General features: G+C 39.4%; 1 protein-coding gene across 1 annotated transcript in view; it reads right to left on the bottom strand.

The window, feature by feature from the left end:
* PRKD1 (protein kinase D1) overlaps positions 1–26280 on the bottom strand; it is a 515048-nt gene that overhangs the window by 406163 nt on the left and 82605 nt on the right. Inside the window, exon 3 of the mRNA XM_036843896.1 lies at positions 20914–21077. The gene's annotated coding sequence lies outside the window, so the exon portion shown is untranslated. The remainder of the gene's footprint in view (positions 1–20913; positions 21078–26280) is intronic.

A 26280-nucleotide genomic window follows, 5' to 3' on the forward strand; every position in this document is an offset into this window, starting at 1 on the left:
AATTTCAGTGGAAAACTTAAAGAGAATTCCTCTTCTTGAGGCCTCTAGACACACAGAGCCTAAATATGTGGGGTTGGGAAGCACAAATTCTCCAAATGGGTTACTTCAGTTATAGGTATTGGCTGACTCCCACTTCCATGCCTTGATCACCAGATCCATATAGTCTACCTGTTGGAGACATAGCACCATGTTACAGGCTGTCATCTTCAAGCCTCAGCTGTACTTTCAAGAGGCCATTCCAGTACTCTGTCAGGCTGGCAGCTTCTGAATGGTATAGTATGTGGTAAGAACAGTACACCTCATTTGCCATAAAGTGGGTCTTGCTTCATGGCAATATTATACTGGATTTCATGCTGGTAGATCAGACCTTTGAATCTTGGTACTGGCTGAGGCACTGTGAATAGGAAATGCAAACTCATATCCAGAATACGAGTTAATCACAATCAGATTAAATGGTTTCTCTTTCTAGGGTGGAAAGGGTCCAATTTTATCAGTTTGCCTAAATTGATTGGAGGCAAAGTGCTGGTCGTTGTGGCTGACAGGTCAGACAGTCAGCCATGGTAGTAGCCAGATGAACCATCTTGAGAGGGAGCCCATTCAACTGGTCCCATCCCTATCAGGGCTCTGACTGGTATCACAGACTCGCCAAGCCCATGAATTCAGCTTTCTTTGAATTTCTGCCACTCTTACAGTCAAGTCCTGTGACTGGTTGTCAGATCTGCCTGCACTTTGGCAACAAGAGGTACGGGTCTCTTTAATTGCAGCCAAGGAAGTATGTTTTACTTTAAATTGGAGACTGAGTCTGAGCCTGTCATTTTCTCTCTTTAAGGCATTAGTAGCACTTAGCAACAGCTCCCAAATACCTCAGTCTTTACAGTTATTATTTTCCCTGAAATTCTTAAGCCTCAGGACCATTACACAAGCTATGTCCACCTGTATCCCATCCAAGATCACCAGAGGTGAAAGTCTCAGCAGCTGTACTGCTATAGCAGGTCAGGAATCAGTATGCTACTAATCAAAAGTAATGAAGTCTTTGTTGCCATCTGGCTGGTGAATGATCTCACCCCAGCCTCCCATCCTTAGAGACTGCTTTCTAGGATTATTCCTGGTACCAACTATCTTGGGTTGGGTTTTCTAAAATCAGAGCCAGAGACAGGGATTCTAGTGCAAATGATTTAATGAAGGAGTTCTCTCAGAAGAAACTGTAAGTTAGTGAGGAAAGCAGAATAGGGCAGAGGATGAAGCTCGGCGGAGATACAGCAGAAGTCTAGCCTCAGCGATCCCCTGGTGAACTCTCCAGCACACCGAGTTGCCCCACCTGGAGGCAAGAGGGCAGACTTTTGTCTCCCCATATCTCCAGCTCTGGGACAGAGAGCAACATTTCAGACGCTTCTGAGTGAGGTGGCTCCTGTTGGTGGGAGGCAATCATTGTACGTGAGCTGCGAAAAGGGATCTGGGCCGGGCACCAGCAGCTCTCCTACAGGAGGAATGAGAAACTCTTTGCTGAGGAATTAGAAAAGATTTTGTCATGAAGATTACACTTGGCTTGTTAGGAAGAGAAAAGAGGTAATTAGGCTGAGAACGGAGTAGCCAAGTTAGGGAGTGAACAGTAATTTAGGCAACAAGATCACTGACTTCAAATCTGGAGGAGATTTGTGGTCAGAATCGTATATATCTGATTTCAACATTTTTCTGAACTCAGTGGAAGCTCATCAACTAGGTGTTAACTTTTATTTAGTTCCTTTTCTTTTCTTTCTTTCTTTCCCTTTTCCTTTTTTTCTTTTGGATAATTTTCTTTAAGCTATAGGCTGCCAATACTTCCTGGCAGTAGTATTACTGAATATAGCTGGTTAATGAGGTATACTGGGGTTAGTGTACAACATTTACACTAATTAACGTATTTCAACATCTCACTAGAGTAATAATAGTCACCTTATAGAAAGGCTGTATACGTTGGCAGATGTTAAAAAGGAAAAACTGTGTATGAGAGGTAGTCTTGCCAGAGGCTCCAGAATTTCTGAAACAATGTAGTAGACAAAGGTTTACATTTAAAGTAAAATGGTACAGATTTTGGTTTGCTTACGTTGGTTGTCATGGCACTGGAGCCCCCTCAGTCTAATGCCTCCTTGCTTAACTAAACAGAAAACAGGAGTTGGGGCAGAAGATGGCGCTCCAGGAAAGCAGAAAGTGACTCTGGGGTCATGTGGCTGACAGGGTAGTGGTGCTCTGGCCGGGTGTCAGGCCTGAGCCACTGAGGTGGGAGAGCCGAGTTCAGGACACTGGACCACCAGAGACCTCCCGGCCCCACGTAGTATCAGTTGGCGAGAGCTCTCCCAGAGATCTCTGTCTCAATGCTAAGACCCAGCTCCACTCAACGACCAGCAAAGTCCAGTGCTGGATACCCCATGCCAAACAACTAGCAAGACAGGAACACAACCAAACCCATTAGCAGAGAGGCTGCCTAAAATCATATTAAGTTCACAGACACCCCAAAACACACCACTGGACGTGGTCCTGCCCACCAGAAAGACAAGATCCAGCCTCATCCACCAGAACACAGGCACCAGTACCCTCCACCAGGAAGCCTACACAACCCACTGAACCAACCATACCCACAGGGGGCAGACACCAAAAACAGTGGGAACTACAAACCTGCAGCCTGCAAAAAGGAGACCCCAAACACAGTAAGTTAAGCAAAATGAGAAGACAGAGAAATACGCAGCAGATGAAGGAGCAAGGTAAAAACCCATCAGACCAAACAAATGAAGAGGAAATAGGCAGTCTACCTGAAAAAGAATTCAGAGTAATGATAGTAAAGTTGATCCAAAATCTTGGAAATAGAATGGAGGAAATACAAGAAATGTTTAACAATGACCTAGAAGAACTAAGGAGCAAACAAACAATGATGAACAACAAATAAATGAAATTAAAAATTCTCTAGAAGGAATCAATAGCAGAATAACTGAGGCAGAACAGATAAGTGACCTGGAAGATAAAATACTGGAAATAACTACTGCAGAGCAGGACAAAGAAAAAAGAATGAAAAGAACTGAGGACAGTCTCAGAGACCTCTGGGACAACATTAAATGCACCAACATTTGAATTATAGGGGTCCCAGAAGAAGAGAAAAAGAAAGGCACTGAGAAAATATTTGAAGAGATTATAGTTGAAAACTTCCCTAATATGGGAAAGGAAATAGTCAATCAAGTCCAGGAAGCACAGAGAGTCCCATACAGAATAAATCCAAGGAGAAACACGCCAAGACACATATTAATCAAACTATCAAAAATTAAATACAAAGAAAAATTATTAAAAGCAGGAAGGGAAAAGCAACAAATAACATAAAAGGGAATCCCTATAAGGTTAACAGCTGATCTTTCAGCAGAAACTCTGCAAGCCAGAAGGGAGTGGCAGAACATATTTAAAGTGATGAAAGGGAAAAACCTATAACCAAGATTACTCTACCTAGCAAGGATCTCATTCAGATTCGATGGAGAAATTAAAACCTTTACAGACAAGCAAACGCTCAGCACCACCAAACCAGCTTTACAACAAATGCTAAAGGAACTTCTCTAGGCAGGAAACACAAGAGAAGGAAAAGACCTACAATAACAAACCCAAAACAATTAAGAAAATGGTAATAGGAACATACATATCAATAATTACCTTAAATGTAAATGGATTAAATGCTCCAACCAAAAGACATAGACTGGCTGAATGGATACAAAAATAAGACGTGTAGAGATGCTGTCTACAAGAGAACCACCCTAGACTTAGGGACACATACAGACTGAAAGTGAGGAGATGGAAAAAGATATTCCATGCAAATGGAAATCAAAAGAAAGCTGGAGTAGCAATCCTCATATCAGACAAAATAGACTTTAAAATAAAGACTATTACAAGAGACAAAGAAGAACACTACATAATGATCAAGGGATCAATCCAAGAAGATACAGACATAGTGAATGGACGTGAGGACATGGGGAGGGTGAATGGTAAGCTGAGACAAAGTGAGAGAGTGGAATTGACAAATATACACTACCAAATGTAAAATAGATATCTAGTGGGAAGCAGCCGCATAGCACAGGGAGATCAGCTGGTGCTTTGTGACCACCTAGAGGGGTGGGATAGGGAGGGTGGGAGGGAGATGCAAGAGGGAGGGGATATGGGGATATATGTGTATGTATAGCTGATTCACTTTGTTATACAGCAGCAACTAATACAACAGTGTAAAGCAATTATACTCCAATAAAGATGTAAATAAATAAATAAATAAATAAATAAAGTAAAACGGTAGAAAAATGGCCCAAGTGAGTTAGAAAAAGTGGAGATTGGAGAATTTTGGATTTCCTAATTTATTACTTGCAAGATATAAGATGTAAGAAAACCACAAAATTAACATTTGATCAATAGCATTACATTTTGAAATCTCTATATTTGGGACTCATAATTTGAGTAAACATGCTGTCTTTCATATCGATGTTTGGATAATCACCAACACTCAGTTGAGTCACAAACTACTGGAAAAAGGTTCAGGGAAGCAAAGACTCAAGGCTAGGTGTTTGGGGGTGAATTTGGGTGAGTGTGCATATTTGTATGCCTGTGTGTAAAATGAGAGAGAGAGACTTTTTGTATATGTGTCATTTCAAAACCAAATATAAATAATTTAAATTTTGAACTGTGCGTACCTGCATATCTCTGGTGTAGTGTGTAGGCAATCAAGATTTAACACCACAATAAGGCCAGCACTGGAGAAAAGACTTTCTTTAGAATATACCAACCTGGAACTAGTGTTATGCAGTCAGGAGCTTTGGTTATTAAATGAAATCAAAAGCACATCAGGCCTATCAGCATCTTAAAAACCATTAGTGTTTCATTTAAAGAGAGTGCCTTGTTTCTGAAATATTCATAGCTGGAATCCACCACCACTGCTGAGATTTACATCTCCTCTCTCCCCATTATGCTTGCTGAATCTCTTTACTTGCTATTGTAGGAAAAATATTCAAAGATTTATAGGCAGCAAAGAGAAGGCAGCAAATTATGACATCCATTATTGGCATCTGCTCTTGTCTGTATCCCCAGGAAATGCAAATACAAATGAATTCCAATTTTCTACTACAACTGAGTTGCAAAGGGAACTGTTATATGCAGATGAGGCAACTTCTATTTGGACAGAGATAAAATGGAAGAAATTTCAGTCTACTACACTTGGCATACCATTTGCATAACTCTGAGAAAACTGTCACAAAGGGATAATAAAAAATCATAAGGCTCTTAAAGAACCACATACAATGCCTATAACTAGGCTGCTTATAAGAGAAACAGACACAGCTTTAAGCTGTAGGGGCTGGTGCAAGATCCAAAAACAAAAGGGTGATTAAAAATAGATGCTTCTATATTCACTGGTAAAAGTGATCCCTCTTCTCATGTTTGGCAAAAGGATTACACTAGGTTTGAAAATAACTTATAATCCAGTATGCAGTAAAGACAGACCTCACATTACCAATTTTTTAAAATTCTTTTGGCATAAGTCATTGTTTCTCCTGGAGGAATGACTATGACAACATTTCGCATTATGTTGTAGGCTCTTTGAAAGCAAGGAACCCTTGTATCCACTGATGTCCTGTATCCTCGGTGTCTAAAATAGAGTTTTGAACATAATAGCATCTCAAAATAAAATGTCCAGTGATAGGAACTGACAGAGTCACTGTAGGACAGTACTGGGACTTAGGAGATCGATGTTCTAGTCTAGCCTTTGTCTCTGAGAATTTGGCCAGGTTTCCCTATTTCTATGGTCCTCAGCTACCACCTCTGAAAAAAAGGAGATGATAATACCCATCTTATTTGGCTTGGGAAATAATTAAATGAAGTATCATGCCTAGTGTCCAGTATAACATCTGGCACAGATCTGTCTCTGAAGATGTGGGTCCTTTTTTTCTGACCTCCTACAACTCTCCGACACGCCTCAGTTTGAGGATTGGAAGGTCAGCAGTTTCTGACAATCTTAGACCCCACGCACATGGCTCATGTTACCTGGATATTCTCTGTCTGCTCTTATCTTTAATGCTCCACCTGCCTCAAAATTGCTTTCCAGCATTTACTAAAACTGGCTTTTGACTCTCAGTTTCCCTCTTCCCCAAGTCCTGACATCATGCTATACATGCTTTTCTTGTCTATCTTGCCTCCCCCATTGGGGTCATAATTTGCCTCAACTCTTCAGGGTGCCACACTCTTCCAAGGCACCTGCTGACTTTTCCCTCCTCTCTGTCCATCTAAATTTGACTGCCTTTATCCATTTCCCAACAAAACTGCTCCAGGTAACACAATTAGAACATGAATGACCATGATGAGCTCTGTAACTTTACAACCTTTAAAGCTTGGCATACAAAGCTTTCTCAATTTCTGCCCCATGATTAATCACTTCCCTGGATGACTGACAGTGGGAACATTCATTTCCTTCAGAAAAACACTACTTCCACCTACTGGGTGTCATCTTGTCCAAGTGAACACCACACCCAATTGTTTTAATCACCTCCTATTCAGAACCCTGTTGGTGAGGGAGGGATTCCTGCCCTGGAGTTGTGAGGATGGCCCCAAAGGTCCCATGATACTCATGATACTCACAGCTCAGGAGAGGAGGACACCATATGCCAGGCCAGGCTACATGGGCTTGTGCTTGGGAGCAGAGTGAACTACCAAGGGGCAGTGGGAGGCGGCGTTATAGTACCAAGAGGGTAGGTGCCCCTGGTTCCCAGGGGATTGGCTTGCTGGGATAATTCTATGGGATGACAGGGAACTGAAACCCACTACTCAGGGATAAGCAGGAACTGCACCTGGTCCCCATGATAAGGAGGGCTGTTTGGCTAGGGGGTCTTACCTCTGAGAGCAGAGTGGGAGTGGGGGAAGCTTGTGATTAAGGTATTTGAGGCCCTTCTTATTTTACCAGATGTCAAGGCAGCACACCATATTGAGCCTTAATTTTAGGCTTTATCCCACACCAACTCACGTCTCACCTCTCAATTCCTTTAATTCCTAACTCCAAGAACTTTCACTTCTGTTCTACGATGGTAGGGCTTACACTTCCAGTCTAATGCTCAGAATCATAATTTCCAACCTCCCAAGTCTTATTATCCTTAGAGTTCTATCTTCTTGTTCTACATACCCTCCCTGAAAAAACCCAACTCTGAATCTACTGTATACCCTGCTGAGAACTATGGGAGAAAAACCACAAGGTGGATGAGATTTGTGCTGTTATATTTTCATAGTCTTTAACTGCCAGTGGATTAATAATATTGCCTAGAATCTCAGAGCCTTGTTCTCTCAATTTGCAGAGAAGCTGCTCCACATTTCACTGCTATTCTCAAGGCCCTACTCAACCTTTCCCCAGTCAGGCTCATCAAAGCACCTGAGATAAGAATTCTATCTACACTGCCATCCTACCTTAAGCCTCAGAGGAAGGGCCATTTCTCTTGCTTCCCATGCCCAAATGCATAACTGTGTTCTGAATCCCTTTCTCTCTCATCTCCTTGACAGCCTCATTCCATCAATTTTCTCTTCTCCTCTTTATCCTCAATCTTCCCATCTCAGTTGTTCTTTTTCCTTAGCATATAAACATGCTCAAGCCTCTTCTACCTAACAAATCCCGCCTTTGGCCCTTTAACTATTACTACATCTCTTCATCCCCTCACAGCCAAGCTGCTTTAAAGAGAAGAATAGAATTTAAATATCCTCCAGCCCCAAAAAAGGAACACTCCTACACTGTTGGTGGGAATGTAAATTGGTGCAGCCACTATGGAGAACAATATGGAGGTTCCTTAAAAACTAAAAACAGAGTCACCATATGATCCAGCAATCCCACTCCTGAGCATATATCCAGAGAAAACTCTAATTCGAAAAGATACATGACTCCAATGTTCATTGCAGCACAATTTACAGAGGAGTGGATAAAGAAGATGTGGAGATATATATATACACACACACACACACATATATATAATAGAATATTAATCAGCCATAAAAAGAAACAAAATAATGCCATTTGCAGCAACATGGATGGACCTAGAAATTATCATACTAAGTGAAGTAAGCCAGACAAAGACAAATATGATATGATACCGCTTATATGTGGAATCTTAAAAAAATGATACAAATGAACTTATTTACAAAACAGAAATAGACTCACAGACACAGAAAACAAACTTATGGTTACCAAAGAGGACAGCGAGGGGTAGGGGAGGGATAAATTAGGAGTTTGGGATTAACATATACACACTACTATATATAAAATAGATAATCAACAAGGACCTACTATATAGCATAGGAAACTCTACTCAGTATTTTGTAATAACCTATAAGGAAAAGAATCTGAAAAAGAATATATATATATATACACACACACACATACACACACACATATATATATATAACTGAATTACTTTGCTGTACACCTGAAACTAACACAACATTGTAAATCAACTATATTTCAATAAAAATAAATAAATACATAATTAAATATCTTCCAGCCCCACTCCCTCCCAGTGAATTGCAGCAACACATCTATCAACACACATCAATAAATTGGCTCTCCTCAAACCTAGTGTAGGCCTTTCAGTTCTAATCCTCCTGGGGCCCTCTAGAACATGGGACACTGTCAACTCCTCACCCCCGACACACAAGCTTCTGGGACACCTCTCTTCTAACTCTGCGACCTCTTGTTTTTAGTCATCTCTGCGTCTGCTCCCCATCGCTGCCTGCCCTGGATTTTGGAGCTACTCAGGGTTCAATTCTCAGCTATATTCTTTAGGTCATCTTATCCATGCTCCATGAGTGCTGACTCTCAAAGCAATATGTCTTACCCAGAAGCTTTCCCTGAGCTCCAGATCTCTCATTTTAACTGGCTGCTAATTATCAACAACTGCTTCAGACTCTGCACACATTAAACTCATCACTTTTCTCATACGTTCACTTTCTACTTCATCCCTCAAATATGTCTCTACTTCAGCCATCCCCAACCTTTTTGGCACCAGGGACCGGTTTCATGGAAGACAATTTTTCCACAGACGGGGTAGAGGGGAATGGTCCAGGCCGTAATGTGAGTGACGGGGAGCGATGGGGAGCGGCACATGAAGCTTCACTCCCTCACCCACCCCTCACCTCCTGCTGTGCGGCCTGGCTCCTAATGGACCGCTGGCGGTCCGCGGCCCAGGGGATTGGGGACCCCTGCTCTACTTCATTTTACAGCTCTGTTTTGGTTTTTATCCTCCTATCACCTAATCCAAAATCCCGAGTAACATCCAGAGCTCCTCCTACCTGCTCTGTCCCCTGTTTTTACATCTGTATTCTTCTACCTCAGTGTGGACTCTTACGATAGTTTCCTAGCGTCCTCCAGTAGAGGGTCTTTAGTCCTCCAAAGAGTTTGGGATGTATACTGTAGTCAATGGTTTCCAAATATGATTTACCCAGAGAGCCTGAGGAAGATTATTTAAAAATACAGGTTTGTTATTTGTACACCTATCCACCCCCACTCCCACCATAAACATACTGAGTCAGAAAGGGGGCAGAAATAATCTGTGTTTTAAAATTTTCCCAGGTGATTATCAAACAAACCACTGTCTGATAAACACTGGGCACTGGTGAGGTATTACCCAATGATGTTGTATAAAGTACTGTGCTTCAGAAAGACAGTTCTGGAAGCAGGGTGCAGGATGTACTAGAGGCTGATTAAATGCTGCCCAGATGTTTTCCTGCAGATAAAAATGTTAAAGGTACTAGTTATAGCCACAACTGCATGCACAGATAGTGGTTCCTGTCAATAGTAAGTCTACCTGTATTCCTGTCTATCTATCATTATCACCTATCAATCTCTTCTAGCTATAAAGTAGATTATTAACATCTGTGCTGACTGCCTACAGTGACCAAGAAACTTGGAAATATTAATTAACTTTTGTAAAATCACACAGTAACTTGGTAATATAAACAAACATCAGATTTTTATGATCTTCTGTCTCCTTTTCTTATACAGTTCTCCCTCAGCCAGTAAACTGTCTAGAGATGGGTTATCATTGTATCTTCTTTAAATAAATCTTTCCAGTGGCTTTTGGAATTAACCAACACCTCATTTCCTCCTTATGAAAGTGTTCAGGCAATCATATCCACTGTGGAGCCCAAATCCTCTGAAGAAGGTTCAAATCTGAGAAGTGAATACATTTTATCTAAGCAGAGCCTGTCAGAACATTTTTAATAAAAACCTGGCCCAATTTCAGAGCTTTCTTTTCATTAGGGCAGGTCTGAAAGCAAAGGCCTTGAAAGTGGTTAGAAAAACATAGTGTAATCACTATGGTACCATTATCCTGTCCCTGGGTAATCATTAGGCATCAGCTTGCCAAAGCGAAGGGCGGCAAATTACTCATTTATTGTTACCTGAGCTGTGCAGAAGATTGAAATCTGGACTACTAATGATTTTTTTTCACCTTGTTTGGGAGATTCTGTAGAAAAGTTCACATGTAGCACAGATGCTAGTTGGATGGCGAAGGTGCTTTCAGACAAATATAAAAGGGAAGCAAAGCATCACCTTCCTTCAAAAGTAAAGCTGAAAAGCTCCACATCATTTCATAAAAGCAGCTCTAAGGGAGAAATACTAAAAGTCGTCAAGATCTATAATGGGAGAAGAAACTAGTTAGTTGGCTTTGAGTAGATTTTGATCTGCTCTAAAAGATATTAGACACTCAGAGTACAAGTTGAATTTAACGCAAATCTAGTTTAAGGTAAATATTTACCAACCAGTTTGTAGGAAAAAAATTTATTTAATAGTGAGATCATCTAATGAATTAGATTTGTGTGCGTGTGTGTCAGTTGCTTTAGCAAGTTTCAAATTCAATAAAGGCTCCATGTCTAGGTATGGTGAAAGAGAACCAAACCATTCCTAATCTTGTTTAAGTGGGAGCATTTACAAGACCTAGTACAGGTAAGTATGATTGGGAACGTGAGAGGCAGCCATTATAATATTTGTGTCCACACCTAAAATAGACATCTGTCGTGAACTGATGTTCCTGATACTGGGGATAACAGATGTAGGCAGGGAGGAGAGTCCAAGATAGTTTTAGATGGTTTTGTGAACATAAAATGTTACATTCAAGAGTTCAAGAGTAAAGATCGAATGCCTCTTGTTTCTATAGGAAAAAGTCCAATGTCTGGAATGGGGACGTGAGAATCAAAAAGCATTGATTTCTATTGCTGGCTCAGCTGGTGACTGCTTCTGTAGTCTGAGGCAATTTTCGTAGCCGATTTGTGACTAAATCTCAGCATCTACAAAATGAGGTTAGGAATCTTTTCTGTTTGAGACGCAGCTAGCGTCATTAGGACTTTTGTTCATGTTATTAATGTTTATGATGCCTTCAGGGATTTTCAGACAAAAGCATTACATAAGCCCAAAGTGTTATTAATATTGCTTTTTATGTTATTCCAAAACGGTATTGTGGAGGCTGATGAATTAACATTTGCAACATTCTGTAAAAAGGGTTGGAATAAACAGTGTCAGTATTACTTAATGCACAAATTATCCCTTAAAGACATGCAGAAAACCTACAAATGATAGCTTCCTGATCAACCTGATATTCAGCTTATACCAGACTCTCAGACACCTAAAGCATCTGCCAAAAGATTATACATATATATCTATTTTGCCATCTAAACTCAGTGTGCCAGTCTACCCATTCCATCTAGAGAGGTGAAAGAATGGGTTGTGAAATTTCATTTGTTCAAAATTTTGAGAGATCTAGTAATTTGTAAATTGTAATTTTTCCTTTGTTTCACTGTTGATTTCTTAACTGTTCTTGATGCATTGCAATTCAGTTTTCTAACAGATGGGGTTTTAACATGATGGCATCCTTTGGGGTTTTGGATTTTTGTCAGAGGTTTGCTTCATGTTTAATGCCTGATATAGACGCTGGACATATTTTTATGCTGCCTGGCTTTGAATGGCTATTTAAGTGTATATTACAGGCATAAGGCACCTTCAATTTACAGTATTTTACCTACTTATACCATTTCCAGGGCTCTCTATTGTAACATTATCATTAGGGTTGCTGGCCCTTTGCTGCCAACAACATGATTAAATCCTATTACAATTACTCTTGTTATAAAATCTTCTCATGCTTCTTGGCACTAAAGGTGCACAGAGCCACGCAGGTGGTCACATAAAAAGGACCAATGTACTCCGCACTGAAATGTTAGGAGAGCTCTAGCCTAGAGAAGGCAAATAGATCCCCAAAGTAAGATATTACTGTATTACTGTACTCTCTGGGGATGGATTTTCTTCTGAAGTTTAGTTTATAATACTAAAGAGGGTTTTGCTCTTATTTGGTTTTTCTCCCTAGGGGAGTGAAGGAGGGGGATGTAATCTGGAGGAATTCTTCCCAAAGAAAGGCTCGGAAAAAGGCCCAATGATGACTAGAAAAATGACAGGCTGTTTTAAGACAAAGAGGAGAGAATCTAGTCAATGAAATAATGTCTCCTATTTCATACACAATAATGGTGCTTCTTACACCTGGGAATAATGAAATGTGAGTTGGGATTTTTTCCCCTCTTGTGGTGAAGCATTCAGCAGTGCTTCTCACAACCAGAAGCAGCAACTTGTCACGCAGGTGACAAAAGGGCAGAGTTGCTCACTTTATGAAACTGACTTGTCTTCGAAACTATTTAACCTGACCTTATTAGTACCTCGGTCTATGCATCCACATTCTGGGAAAACAGCCAGGTCCCTGCATGGTGTGTATCTGTGCAGAACTGTGGGAAGTGGTGCAGAGGGCTAGTCCAAACCACCAGGGCTTTGCCAAACCGCCCGTGTTTGCTTCCTGCCTCTGTCACGTGTTAGCATGCTTTCCAGCAAAATACCTGTGCCTAGGTTTCAGTTTCCTCATCTGTTTCCTCATCCTCATAAGGTTGATGGGAGGACTGAAGTAGTTGATATTTATGAAACACTTAGAATAATACATGACTCACAGAAAATGCTGTCTTCTCCTAGCAGCAGTGGTGTCACTGAAGTAGCCCCTGGAATGGGCATGCACATACACGCTGAAGTCTGATGGCACAGAGGCACATTTGTACCTTTCCCTCCTCTGCCTGATGAATATGCAGTGTGAGGAAATTTGGCAAAAGAGAAATGGAGCATATAAAAACATACCCAAGTTACTATAATACAAGGCTATTTCATATAATAGTAATAGTTAATGATTACTGGACATGGACTTATGCTGGAGTGAGCACTTCATGTGCATCATTTCACTGAATCCTCCAGTAACTCTATGAGGAGCCACAACTATTATCCTTAGTTTACCACTGAGGAAAATGAGGCACTGAGTAGTAAATGATACAACTTATACATGAAGAGCTGGGAGCAGTTTATCCGACGGCTATTTTTCTGCTTATCTCCCTCCTCTTCCTAGATGGATAGATAGATAGATAGATAGATAGATAGATAGATACATACATACATAGATAGATACATAGTTACACAGATACATAGTTACATAGATAGATAGATATGAATAAGAATTGTTAACTTTGCCCTAAACCATGAATGTGTGTACAGTTACAAATATAAGATATATGTGTGTCCATATATTATATATTTTCTCTGAAGCAGAACCAGAAGGTTATAACTAAATAAGAATTCATTTATGGACATGAAGCTCAAGACCCTATATTAACTTAACCATCTTTTCATGTTTGCATGCATATTCATTTGTATAAAGGTGCACACAATGTGTCTGCTTTCTTGGGGCTCCAATATGCATGTCATGTCTATTCTAAATGCCAGCGGCAGAGTAAGGTGAGGGTGGTGCGGGGGTGTGGTCTGCCCCAGGTGTAGCTTGTAAGGAGGCACACTGTCTGTAGGGAATTGAAAAACCATAATAAAACCAACTAAAAATCTGCTTACATCTTCTTATCACCATGCATTTCTAAATCACGTTGGTGATAGCATATGGCTCCTCACCAGAATAGGCCCCTAGTTCTCTCCCATCTCCCTCCCCTTTGGTTTGCTACTTCATATCTGCCTTAGGGTAGGAAATTAAAGTGGGATGCAAAGGAAAGGCTACCTTTTCAATAGTAAAAATACTTATTAGCTATCTATTAGTTAGGTATTTGTTTAGCATGTAGATATTGTTAATGACTGCTGTTATGACACTTCCACAGCACAGAGGGAAAAAAAACTTTTATGGAAACAAATACATACACCCAGAAACAAAGGCAAATAATTGCTACAAAACCATCTTTGCTCAATCCATCCCTTTTTACATCCAGAAAGGCTGGAAGGCACATACCCACTTCTTCTTGTTCCTGTTGTTTGGCAGGGAGGTGTGTAGTTCTTTGATGATGAGAGAAGAATAGAAGTAGTTAAGGATAAACCCTTTCCTATTTAATGGTTCCAGTCTTTTCTTCTCCCCAAGGCGATGGACGATGTATGGAGAGGAATAAGAATTCAGAACAGTATGACTAAATCACACTCGTTAAAGTTGGAAAAGCCCTGAATAGGTCAATTCTACTGACTTCATAGAGGGGAAAAAAGTGCAAGAATCTATTCATGAGGGGTAAAAGGTGTTGCAACTCCCCACCCGAGCTTACTGTTTACTCACCTGCCTACTACAGTTATTGTTATCACACTTTATTGATAAGGTCATCCCAAGGCAAAACTATAAAATATGAGGAGTTTTTCTTTGGCTTTTCCCTACTTTCGGAAGACTCCTACAGGTTTTTAGGGCTCCCATCTTGTTATTTGCGGCTGCTCTCCTAGCCGCCATGACCACCACCATCACCACTACCTTCCACACATAACATTTTGAGGGCTTTGGCAGGAACTCACGTTCCCAATGTTCCCCACGCATTTTCTCCCATCAATATTTTCCCTTCCTGTGTCCCATTCCTTGAGAACCCTGCCATGAGAAAATGGCTGGTGATAAATCAATCAGATAGTCCAATTCCCAAAGCTGGAATACAGTCGTCCTTGGTATCTGTGCGGGATTGGTTCCAGGACTCCTGCGGATACCAAAATCCAAGGATGCTCAAGTCCCTTATATAAAATGGCCTAGTATTTGTATATAACCTAAGTACATCCTCCTGTACACATTAAATCATCTCTAGATTACTTTTAATACCTAATACAATGTAAATGTTATGTGAATAGTTGTAACTACAATGTTAGTTATGTAAATAGTTGCCAACAAATTCAAGTTTTGCTTTTTGGAATTTTATAGAATTTTTTCTCGAATATTTTTGGTCTGTGGTTGTTTGAACCCGAGGATGTGGAACCCGTGGATACGGAGGGCCAACCATATAAAACAATTATATACACATCAAATAGATAAGTTGGGTCATTTGTAGAGACGTGAATGGATCTAGAGACTGTCATACAGAGTGAAGTAAGTCAGAAAGAGAAAAACAAATATCATATATTAACGCATATATGTGGAACCTAGAAAAATGGTACAGATGAACTGGTTTGCAGGGCAGAAATAGAGACACAGATGTAGAGAACAAACATATGGACACCAAGGGGGGAAAGAGGCGGGGGTGGTGGTGGTGCGATGAATTGGGAGATTGGGATTGACACATATACACTAACGTGTGTAGAATGGATAACTAATAAGAATCTGCTGTATAAAAAAATAAATAAAATAAAATTCAAAAAAAATAGATATATACATAAAAATTTATAGTATGTGTTTTCATTTGCTGAGTGTTGTTTTCTCTCAGTTAACAAGCACTTTTAAGGCAAACTGCCATGTAAGCTTTCAGGCAATCGGCATAGCACACCCTGTTTCCATTGCTTTCTGTCAATGAATGCTCTATTGTACTCTTTTAAATTGAGTGTCTTTGGCATCTTTCATTCTGTTTTATATATAATCTTATGTCTTTTACAGAAATAATTGAAGAAAAAAGGAAAAATTTTTTTCATGGTCCTATATTTACCCACATATTTACCATTTCTGATGTTATTTATTTCTTCCTGTGGATTCATGTTACTCTCAGGTGCCATTTCCTTTCAGCCCAAAGAACTACATTTAGTGTATCTTGTCAGGAAGATCCGCTAGTAATGAATTCTTCCAGTATTCATTTTTGAGGAAATATCTTTATTTTGCCTTCATTTTTGAAGGATAACTTTGCTGTATATAGAATCTTCTGTGTCTGTTTTTAACAGCTTTATTGTGATATAATTTATATACCATACAATTTACCCATTTAAAGTATACATTTCAATGGTTTTTTAGTATAGTCAGAGAGCTGTGCAGCCATCACCAGAATCAATTTTAGAACATTTCTGGATATAGAATTATAGGTTGACAGTAGTTTTCCATTTCTTTCAGCACTTTGATTATACCATTCCATTATCTTCTGGCCTCTATTGCTTCTGATGAGAAATTAATTATTAGTCATATTGTTTCTCCTGTATATAATGAATAATTTTTCTCTTCTTTCAAAAAGTTTGTTTATTTGATTTTTCTGTTGGTCTGTCTTCACGTTTTCTGATTATTTCTCCTGTCATCTGAAATCTGCTATTGAACCCCTTTAGTGAATTTTCCCATTTTGGTTATTTTACTTTTCATCTCTAGAATATCCACTTGTTTCTTTTTTATAGTCTGTTTCTTTACTGAGATTCCTGGTTTATCACTGTCATCATATTTTCTTTTAACCATTTATATTTATATTACATGTACATGGTTTCCTTCAATCTTTGAACATATTTCTAACAGCTGCTTTGAAGTCTGTATCTGGTAGATCCAAAATACTGTAAAGCCCACTCAAAGTCAGTTTCTATTTAGTGTTCCCCCCCTCTCCCCCAGGTATGCATCACATTTACCTGCTTTTTTGCATGTCTCATACTTTTTTTGTTAAACATTGGATATTTTAGATAGTATATTGTAGTAACTCTGGATTCTGGTTTTCCTGATTTTCTTCATTGAGTTCTTCTCTCTCTCTCTCTTTCTCTCTCTTTCCCCCTTCTCTCCCTCTCCTTCTTTCTCTCTCCCCCCACTTCCTTTCTTTCTCTCTCTCTTTATACATTGCTTCATTGAACTTATTCTGTAGAAACTGTCTCCTCTGTAATGTGCCACCACAAATGCCTCTGCTAAGATTTTTAAAATTCTTATTTCTATTTGTTACCCTAGTTTCCTAGGGATCACTCTAAATTGCTTAGTGGCCAGCCAATAAGCCATAGCTTAGTGGTCAGAGGTTGTGCTCAAACACCTTGTGCTCATAAAACTTATCTTCTGCCAATGGAACTGTGTGTGATTTGAAGAAGACATTCAAAGTTCAGACAACTTTTTCTTGTCTGTTCCAGATTTTATTTTCCTCTCAGCCCTCTGGAGTCCCACTGTGTGTTCACAAAGTCCCCAGTCAGTCGGGGATGTGTGAAGAATGTACATAGCCCCGCTACAGCTTTCTCACTTCCAGGATCTCCCTGTTAAATTTCTGGCTAGTCTGTAAGCCTGCCACCCATCACAAGCAGGACCGCACTCTCAAGTTAGCAAAGCTGCAGGCTTGCCTATTCATTTCTTACCAAGTTTGCTCCTTTTACTGAAAACACCTGTCAGCCATGGGATTTTGCTTTCAGCTACAGACCAATTCCATTCCCTCTGGCAGCAAAGCTGCTGGTTTCACCGACAGCCTTATCCTGGTCTAAATAGTGTGCCAATTGAGCTGGGGTGGAGGAGAGATGGAAGCAGCCTCGGGCAAGAAGGCCGCTGCCTCCCATTGTTTTTACCTAAATTCTAGCAGCTTTTCATAAATAAATGGTTCTCTCTTTATTGTTTGCCTTTTGTTGATTTCTAAAGCCCAGAAATGCTTGAGGGGTTTGCTTTGACAATTTTGTACAGTTTTACAGTTGGCTTTTGAGAATAGGATTTGCTGACCTCTTCCTTCCCCCATGGCCCAAAGTTCTACCTTCAAATCATGCATTCCTTATTCCACAGTGGACCCTTTTTCTACCATTTTGTTTCTGCTCTGGGGAACAATTTTGACACATATGCCTGACTACAGTGGTGCAAGAGACAGGGTTGAACCTGTCCCAAATAAACAAAACAAGAGAATCATAATGGATTTCAAAATGCAAATTTTAGTTGTTTAAGCCACCTTACCAGTGGTCTAGGACTACTAAATGATCTATAAAGGAAGGTAAAGATTAGAAAGCAGTTGGCATATTATTAATGGGGATTCACAATATCCTTGTTATTATAAATGGCACCATAACATTATGGCATCCTAAGAGCATAGAGACCTAGTAGCACTGACCGATAATTGCGTGAAATGGTGGCTAAAACAATGGACGTAAAAATATCATGATTTCTGATCATTTTAAGAAAAAGGATTATTGCTGTTGTTGAAGATTGGGGTTACCTATCTTCATCCCCCAGTAGTCCTAATTCAGCTCCATGTCTGCTTCCAGAAACACATATCCCTCATAAAATACAGCATGCCAGCCTATTCTCTGCAAGAATGTGTAGGTGTTTTATTTGAAGGGGGATCAATAGAGAAGTGTGGTTTCAGGATTGATAGACAATCTCATGAGAATTCAAGAATGGGAAACAATAACACCAGGATTCATAGGATGGGATCCGAAAGGTCAGGACAAGGCTATCCACCTTGGCTTTAAAGTAGGTTCATGCTAGTGGGTCTCTGTTTCTCCCCTTATCTTATTGTTCTTCTTCCTCTTATAAACCAGCTTTGTTTGCCCATGGTCTCTCTACTCCCACAAAAGGCCACATGGCGCTGGCTTGGCATGAACTGACTTTTGTCTGTCTTTACAGACATTACAGCTCTTCTTCCACAAGAGACTTAGTCATTTAGTGCTCATTTTGCAATTCTCAAAAGAAAGAGTCTGATTCATCCATTTTGGGTCAATAATCTCTAGCCAGTGGGTTGAGCTTATTGAAGTAATTATGATTTTCTATGGCGATCCTTTCAGCAGGGGTCATGGGTGGAGATCTCCTTAGGAAGGCGCATAGACTGGGAATGAGGGCACTGACTGACATCTACAATATAATTGGTTTCTTCCTAAGTGAGTTCTCTCTATTCCCCAAGTGCTAAAACTTTGTTGGATTTTCTCTAAGGCAGATACACTCAGAATTTGATTGGGGTGAGCTCTTGAAATTATTTTGATAGCAAATACTAGATACTGCTTTATTTTCAACTTTTCCACCTCACCTTTGTTACAGATCTCAATTTTGGGTTACAGACCATTTAACATAAACGGTTGCAATATATAATTTTAATTAATGTGTGTAAATACATAAGAATTAAATTGAGGACGGGAGAAGGCACTTCATGTGAGGTAAAGAGCATAGCAAAATTATGGAGGCTGAAATGATCATGGTTGATGTAGTTTCCTAGGGCTGCTGTAACAAATTACCACAAACTGGGTGACTTAAAACAATAGAAATGTATTCTCTCACAGTTCTGGAAGCTAGAAGTCTGAAAGCAAGATATTATCAGGGCCATGCTCCCTCTGAAGACTCCAGGGAATAATCCTTCCTTGCCTCTTCCTAGCTTCTGATAGTTGGCAATTCTCGTTGTTCCTTGATTTTCAGCTACATCACTCCAATTTCTGCTTCTGTCTTCACATGGTTGTCTTTGCTCTGCATGTCTGTGTCTGTCCAAATCTCTTTCTCCTTATAAGGACACTAGTTATTGGATTTAAGGCTCTAACCCAGTATAACTTCATCCATACATCTGCAAAGACCCCATTTCCAAACATGATAATATTCACAGGTACCAAGGGTTAGAACTTCAACAAATCTTCCTGGGGGACACAATTCAACCTACAACAGTCCAGTTAGGAAACTCCTGAATGAAATGGAGCACATGTACTATGGAAAAAATGAGGATAATCATGAAAATGGAATTCATGAGACCTGGGTCATAAATATTCATGGTGCAGATGCTACACCATATTAATCAATTCGAAAGGTGTCTTTCCCAAAATAGCCTACATAAATTTGAAGTATTAGAAGTATCTCCTTTAGAACTCTTCAATAGTGTTGAGTTTTGTTTGATTATTCTTTGGTGCTATTGTTTCTTCTTCCTACTTTGCTGAGACTTTCCAAAGATTTTCCTACATCTTCCCCAACATTTTTGGATTCCTGACTGTTACCAGAGATGTATTATCTATGCTCTTATCTAAAGCCTATCCATAACTTTGTACCCTAAATCCTATACTTCAGCAAATCCCCCCTCCCTGACTTTCCTATTTTCACTCTCAACTGGATCATTCCCAACAACATGCATAAAGATGCCATTATTTTGCACATCTCAAAAGAACTCTTGAGTCTACTTTATCTGACAGATCCTGCACAAATGGTTTTGTTCCCTTTCTTCCCCTTTGTCCCCTTGAAAGACATCTATATTCCCTTCACCAAGTCCTCTCCTACACACTCCAATCTGACTCTCACCCCACCACTCCACTCAAAGTGTTCTGGTCATGGTTATCAATAGCTTCCACATTGCTAAATCCAATGTTCAAGTCTCAATCTTCATCTTTCTTGACCAATCAACAGCATTTGACACAGTTGACTACTCTTGTCTTGTAGACACACTTGCCTTCCAGGACACTACACTCTTCTCAATTTCCTTTCACTTCACTAGTTGCTCCTTCTAGTTTTCTTTTCTGGTGATTCTTCTTCAACTTCTTAATATTTGAGCATACTAGAGCATCCTTGGATCTCTTTTCATACACACACACACACACACACACACACACACACTTTTGGCATCTCATCCAATCTCTTGGCCTTAAATGCCATCTATATGCTAATGACTCCAAAATATGTATCACCAGTCCAGACCCCTCTCCTGTACTTCAGACTCACATTACTAACTGCCAATTCAATATGCTTGAGTGTGTAATAGACGTTTCAAACTCACCATGTCCAAAGCTGAAGTCATCCTGCCACCAAACCTGCTCTGCTTTTAGCATCTCCACCTCTGAGGATGGCAACTCCATTCTTTCAGTCATTTGTGCCAAAAATCTTAGTCTTTCTTGACTTATTCCTTCTTCTCACACCCCATGCAGAATCCACAAAGATTTTCTGTTCAAAATATAAAGTACATTCAAGATATAATCAGAATCAGGACTTCCCTGGTGGTCCAGTGGTTAAGATTCTGTGCTTCCACGGCAGGGGGCGAGGGTTTGATCCTTGGTCAGGAACTAAGATGCCACGTGCCATGCAGCCTGGCCAAAAAAAAAAGATAAAAAAGAAAAAAAGATATAATCGGAATTCAACCACTTTCTCCATCTCCACTGATATATCCTCATAAATGCACTATCATCTCTCACTTAAATTATTACGTTTATGTTCTTCCAACTGGCCCACTTCTACCCTTGTCCTCCTACAATTTATTGACAACATAGCAGCCAGAGTAAAGTTGTTAGAATTTAAGTAATATAGCATGTCTCTTCTGCTCAAAATCCTCCAATGCCTCCTCACCTCATGCAGGGTAAAAGCCAATGTCTTTACAGTGGCCCATAAAGCCCTATATGAATTGGCCTCTTGAAAACTTGAACCTCATTCTATTTTCTCTGTCACTAACTTCACACCAGCCATACTGCCCTCTTAACATTCATCAAATGTGTCAGGTTTGCCCTTGCCTTCGGGCCCTTGCAACTACTTTTCCTTCTGCTTAAAATGCCTCTTCTCCAGATACTTGCATTTCTAATTCCTCACTCTTTCAAGTCTGAGTAATTATTACCTTCTCAATGAGGCATATCCCAACCTCCATCCACACCCCAAGTATTCATTATTTTGTACTACCATCTATTTATACAATATTTCTTATGTTTATTGTTTATTATCTCCTTCCTTTAGAATATAAGGTTCGTGAGGACAGAAAATTTTGTCTGGTCACTGATGCATTTCAAGCACCAAGAACACTGAATACTTGTTGAGTGAATGAATGCTTTAACTTTTAAGGCTAGACCAATAGCTTCTGAAGGCAAAAAGAATTTTTCTTTTTCCTCTAGTGATCTCACCAATTAAGGTATAATTATGACTAGTGTAACACCAAAAACTGCCTTCAAAAAATATACCTCATCACTGACACTAGTGGAGAAGAGCTTCACAGTAATGCTAAGCGGCATAACAATTTATTGGTCTTGGATAGGTTACTTTAAAGTGGTTGTAAGCTGCAATGATTAACGGTCCTTCACCTTATTGTGCAATGCAGCATGGCAGGGGTGACACTATCTCTTCCTTGGTATACAGCTGGACTCCACTTCTCAGCCCTGGGAGTCTTAGGGAGGTTATGAGTGTAGTTCTGGACAGTAGAATAGGGTAGAAATTCAACAGAATAGGATTGCACTACAGGCTGAGTCCTTACATTTCCCTTGTGACTTTCTTCTCCCTTGTCCCCTGGTCGGAAGGAGAGCATGCAGTGGAGGATTCAGATGCCCTAGAACATGATGGAGTCACCGGATGAAAGGAGGCTGAGTCTCTGAATCACAAGGTGGAAGACCATTCACCAAACTCTTTACTGGACAACGACGTGAATGACGGCTAAAATCTTTATAGTTTTATCGCACTGATAACTGGGGTTGATTTTTACATCTATTCCACCATGACCAACAGAGCCAGTACCTAATATTGTCTCAGAAAGGTAGGATGAAACTTGATTATGCAAAGCTATGAAAATGGTATGTGTTAGCATCAAGGAAACTTGAAATCTCTGGCAAAAATCTTTGCTTTTAACTAAAATGCCCCAATATATTAGCATTTTTTCTTGGAATAAATAGGTTGGTGCTTTTCGGACCTGAGATGTGAATCTCTGGCCTAAGTTAGGGTTCCTCTTTGAATTCAATGGCAGTGTCAACAGGAAAGCAAGTCGGCTGTTTGTGCTTGGCACCACCCGGCTGCAGTTACATCGCTCAGCACTAAACACGCTGGCTGTGTCAGAGTGGGGTACTGTCATTCTGATGAAGTGGGGAGTGTGTTGGCCTGGTAGGAAGCCTTTTAAATTGAATGACAAGGTTTTTCTTATTTGTTACATCCCCAGGCCATTGTCAAATCATATAATGCCAGCCCAGGAAAGTAATTACAGAACTGTTGTGAGGCTGTTAGCAGCTGCTTTTCATTTTTCCCCATTGTGACTGGGATGTGGTGGAGAAAAATTGGGATGACTAAGAACCACAACATAAACGCCACCCAATCTGCTGGCCAGTCACATGTGGCACTTACTTTCAGCCAAGGGAAAAGAGCAGGTTCCTGAAATGTTACTAGATGTAGATGACAAATATAATGAAGAATCTACAGCCAACTATCAGAGGCCAGGTCATGAGGGCAGGTGGATTTCATTTATTAAATCATTACCAAAATCATCAGGCCACAAAGTCTAATTTCTAAAAACAAAATCCTGTGTTGACCCCACTGAGCTACCCTTTTTCCTCTTAGCTGTTTCTCTTCTTTCTAGTGTTTTCTTTATTATTTGTGTAAGGACCACAATGAACCTTCAGCTAACAATATGTAATTCAAAGTTTCCAACAATAAATGCAGATTCTCATAAAAAAGCAACTGCAAAGATATATGAAGGGGAAATGGACAATATTAAATGCATTTTCATCTTACCACCTTATTTTAATTTGGTCCTTTCGAATAAGAACTTTATAAGCTGGCCAGTGCTTATTTTCAAGGTTAATTTATTTCCTAAACTCTACTGAGTGAAGAATGGTATTACTTTTGATAGGCTACAGATTTAAAGTAAAATATGTATTGTTTTAAAGTTATAACTGTTTAAAGTTAATGGAAACTTCTTAAGATTCTTAACCGAATGCTGTGTTTCCAATCAGGTGACAATCTAATCAGGATGAACCTTAAGTGATTATTCATTATTCATTTTCTCTGAATGAAATTGTTTAACTAGCATGTAGCTATGCTTGCATTATTATGTTCACATATAACCCTTTCTTGTTATGAAAGTCATTACTTTCCTCTCCTTGGTTACTGAAATAAAATAAATACATTTATATGTCTTCTAGAGGTTGCAGAAGGAAGTTGCTTCCCTATACTCTAGACAAAATTCCTTCTACTAACAATGCGTTAACTACCTTTCATGAAATAATTTATTTCTAAATGATGAAAGTGGTCAAAGGCTTAGGATCCAACAATATCCCGAATGAAAATAATTAGATTTGTGGTAAAGATAAGAGTGAGGTTTGAAACCTGTCGGTACATACCACTAAATAGAAATAAATTATGGCTTGTCAAAAATGACAGATTTCAACAAGGTGCTTCCTTTTCACTTTGAGTAAGACCTTTCTCCACCCAGCAATTAACTTTATTCCCATTAATATTCAGTAGCATTGACAAGGTTGACAGAGTAAAGCTGGGTTTTATAAAATTAAAGACAGATTGATAGAGACTCATTACTTTGTCTAATAATTTCACCGTCGTATGTTAGATCTTAATAAATAAAGAACAAAGCTGTTGACTGTAGCATTGATTTGTTGTGCCAGGTAAAGGACTCAAATTTTCTGTGTATATTTTCTTTTGGTGATTCATAAATTTATTTTTGAAAATAAACAGTAATTTTGCCTAAAGGGTTGCAGAGGTGACACGATAATACATTTATAGCATACCAGAATATGCTTAGCACTGGCATAGTTTTCTTTAGGTATTTCTTCACAATCTATAAATAATAATTATGCTACACAGTTAAATTAAATAACTGCACTTAATTAAATTAAATGAGTAACTGCACTTAAACGACCCTTTGATTATAGATTGAGAAAGCTGAAGCGCAAGTATATGCTTGTGGTGTGGTAGAAAAAGAGCAAAGAATTAACTAACAGCCCACGGGAACATGAAAACCAAACATTTTCGTCTTCCTCCATTTATGATATAAAAAGTTAGAAATAAAGTAGAGCAGGTTTCACAAAGTTTCAAGATGTGTCAAAGATGATGTTGCTTAGAGACATAACATCTGTTCTGTTTTTGTATTTGTCATATTTCCTTAAAAAAATTGAAAATGAAACATTGTGCTTTTCCAAGCTTATGGACACAGTTTTTTTTTGTTCTAATTTTTCATACAGGACACTTTGGCTGACTTCAGCTTTGCTTTCTCTTCTAGAACTGTGAGAAAAAATTCTCACTGTTGGTGAGAAAAATGTGATATACGCCTAACAAAATCAACTTGCATTTTTTTTCTGGAAGTTTCTAAGTTTTTCTTTCCCTCTGCCATGACAGGTGACTTCTCACAGGTGAAAGTCTGTCATTTTCCCTCAAGAGTTCTTTTTCCTTTAACATTATATAGCTCAGTAAATTTTTTGCCAGGGGCAATATTAGTGAGTTCTGGATGTATTACTGATGTGGAATTTTGCCACTTGTATTTATTTTCTGTGCTATGACAACCTACTGTTCTGTGGTAGAAATGACACAATTTTAGTTCTCATCAAATTCATGGTTTCTGCAAAAGTCTCATTTTTCAAAAGTGAAAATTCATGTAGTGAAAAATGGAATCATTTCACACAGTTCTTACTTTGGCCCCAAGCACATGCACTGAATAGCTCTACTCTTCATTCCCCCATTTTTGTCAGTATCAAAGTCTGAAGATGGGCAAGTTATACCTGAACACCCTAAGTAGGGAGTTTGTAATTAGGTTGCAACACTAATAACTTTGGATTTAATTTTCCTGCTTGTTGAGTTTCCTCTTTTGGATCCCCCCCTGATGTTCCACATCCCTTAGCTCCTATTTCCCATTAGCCCTTATCTCTTCTCTTCATAGCAGTCTACTTCTCTGATTTCAGCTTTCTTCAGCTCCCTTGCTCCCTCTCAAACTCCCCTTTAAATTATCAATGCTAATGTTTTCCTCCAGTTATAGCCTTATTTTCCTCTTAATTATTCTGTTTTCTAATCCATTCATGAACTTGCTCCTGCTTTTCATTAATGAAGACTTTGTAGAGATGACAGCAGAAGAAGAACAGCTGCATTCATTTGTCAGTCACATATTTATTGAGAATTTACTATGTGCAAGCCACTGTGGGAGAATACAAAGATGCTCTATACACCACCACTTCTCTCAATAGCAGCTGATGCTCAAATAGCACCAACTATGTGTCCGGCATTGATCTATGTGATTTACAAATATCAACCTACTTGGCCCTCCCAACATTCCCTATGTTTTAATATTCAGGTTTTATTATTATTCAGGTATGGTGAGGCCAACAGACCAGGAGATGACTGCCATTGAAAAGACAGTTTGTTACTCATAGTTCCCAAGAGAGGGGGACTCGTCACACTGTGC

This window comes from Balaenoptera musculus, chromosome 2 (genome assembly GCF_009873245.2).
Source record: "Balaenoptera musculus isolate JJ_BM4_2016_0621 chromosome 2, mBalMus1.pri.v3, whole genome shotgun sequence".
Taxonomy (NCBI): Eukaryota; Metazoa; Chordata; class Mammalia; order Artiodactyla; family Balaenopteridae; genus Balaenoptera; species Balaenoptera musculus.